This window comes from Mastomys coucha, unplaced genomic scaffold, assembly GCF_008632895.1.
Source record: "Mastomys coucha isolate ucsf_1 unplaced genomic scaffold, UCSF_Mcou_1 pScaffold23, whole genome shotgun sequence".
NCBI classification, from domain to species: Eukaryota; Metazoa; Chordata; class Mammalia; order Rodentia; family Muridae; genus Mastomys; species Mastomys coucha.
In genome coordinates this window covers 82,322,888-82,324,899 of record NW_022196906.1, presented here as the reverse complement: position 1 = coordinate 82,324,899, position 2,012 = coordinate 82,322,888, and the positions used below count along the sequence as shown (strand labels likewise).

Below are 2,012 nucleotides of genomic sequence, written 5' to 3'. Positions count from 1 at the left end.
AGATCTAGGAATGGTGTTTAGATTTCCCTGGGAGAAGAAATGACCCTCATAGTTTCAGTGCATGTGAGGGGCTACAGCGTGGGAAGGAATTGTTTCACACAGATATTTTGCTCAAGTTTACTTTCATTTCTGAGTCAGAACATCTGCAAGCCTGAAAGAGGTCCCCATTTCAAATTGCGGTCTCCTGTGAGTTATTTGCAGATCCTAATCATATTTCTACAAAGATACATTTCAATATGTGATGTAAGAAAGACTATAGAAAATCCATCAACCATTCGTTTGTTGAAACTCTACTCAAGCCTGCCCTGTGTTGGAGTCACCTCCACACTGGGCTTGTCAGTCTGTGTGGTCAGTGTGGTCCATCCTGATTGGCTCTCTGTGGCTGGACAGGACTTGCTTTTTGCTGCTCTTTAACACTCTATGCTTTTTTTAAAAAGCCATGTAACCTACCCTAGAAGCATTGTAGGTGTGGCTACTGTGTCACATGTGCATCAATCAGAAGGTGGCAGAGAGAAGAAAGGTTATGTCTATGCTCAGGGTCCTGATTTACAAACATCCGAACGATGAGTACCCTAACACACCCTAAAAACAAACAAACAAACAACAAACAACCAAACCAAACTAACTTGAGACTACCACATGTCCATTGTAATGCAGGCCCCAACAGCTCACCCACGGTGACCACCAGACTGATGCCACAGGGTCTGGACAGGGAGCTAGCCTGAGATGACCAACAGCCAGACACTGTGCATACCTCAGTGGGCAGAGAAGATGGACCCTGTCTGGCATCACAAGCAGGACATAGCACTCCTGAGACCATTCTTGAGATGACCCCAGACTCTCAGAGACCCCAGGCACCACTAAGAGGAGCAAGTAAGTGGTGTAGAAATGGAAGCGAAAGAAATGGAAGGGTGTGGGCACAATGAAGAGGGGCAGAACTGAAGACTTGAGGGTAGTGAAGAGGTCTTGTATCAGAACAATGAGTCATTGCAATGAGCAATTGCAAGCAAAGAAGTGAACAAAGGGGGATACAGTAGGACATGCTGTGACACACTACAGCTTCCACAAAGACTTTTTTCTTTGTTGGGGGGAGGTTGCAAGGGTGGATGCCAGGTATGAGCAGAAGGGGAGATGGGTGGAATTGGGGTGCATGATATGAAATTCCCCAAAACAAATATAAAAAAATTTAAAGCCATGTAAACCTACTTTGACTTTCCTGTTGTTTCTACTTTCATGTCACTACCTTCACAAGAGACCATAGTCACACAAGTTATAATAGTAATGGTAAATTAGCAATTAGTATTTGTTAGTCAAAGAGTATGTTATTTTAAATAGACAAGAAAGTTAGAAGATGTATGAAAGACAAAATCTTTTAAAGATATACACCACTTTGTATTATTCATATGTATTTTTGTTGGACCTACAGCGATCAAATTAAGATTGTTAGAACATGTGATTCTTAGGAATAAAATGTCTTCCTCTTCCTCCTTCCTTTCTTTTCTGTTCTCTTGTTCCTTGTTTATAGTTTCTTCTTTGAGAAGCCTATTAGGCTTTGGTTTTGTTCTCACGTTCTAAGTCCTAAGTCTTTAGAACAGAATTGATTCTAGTTGTCTATGGCTTCTTCTCTAGTAGCATTCTAACTGCTACTCTACTCCAGAACTTCACCTGGATTTATGCAACTCATTTCCAAGATTGGTCTCCATCACTTGGTTCCTCACAATATATCCTGCACAAGCTTCCTGGGAGAGATCTGAAATTCAGACCTTACAATGGTACCTTCCTGCTTCAACTATATGATCTGCCTCTATTACTCAGTTGCCTGGTTTGTAGCGTAATACTTGGGGCTAGCAAATATGTAAATTTGGTTTCTGGTTCTAAGGGCTGGGATATTCAAGAACAAGACACCAGCATCCTCTCAGCATCCTCTCAGCATCATTTCAGCATCCTCTCAGCATCCTCTCAGCATCATTTCAGCATCCTCTCAGCATCCTCTCAGCATCCTCTCAGCATCC

General features: G+C 42.2%; 1 non-coding gene across 1 annotated transcript; it reads left to right on the top strand.

The window, feature by feature from the left end:
- Nucleotides 1-445: 445 nt before the first annotated feature.
- LOC116074127 lies at nt 446-580 on the top strand. Its single transcript, XR_004112094.1, has one exon. It is a non-coding gene; the product is annotated as a small nucleolar RNA SNORA17 (small nucleolar RNA).
- The last annotated feature ends 1,432 nt before the right edge of the window (nt 581-2,012 follow it).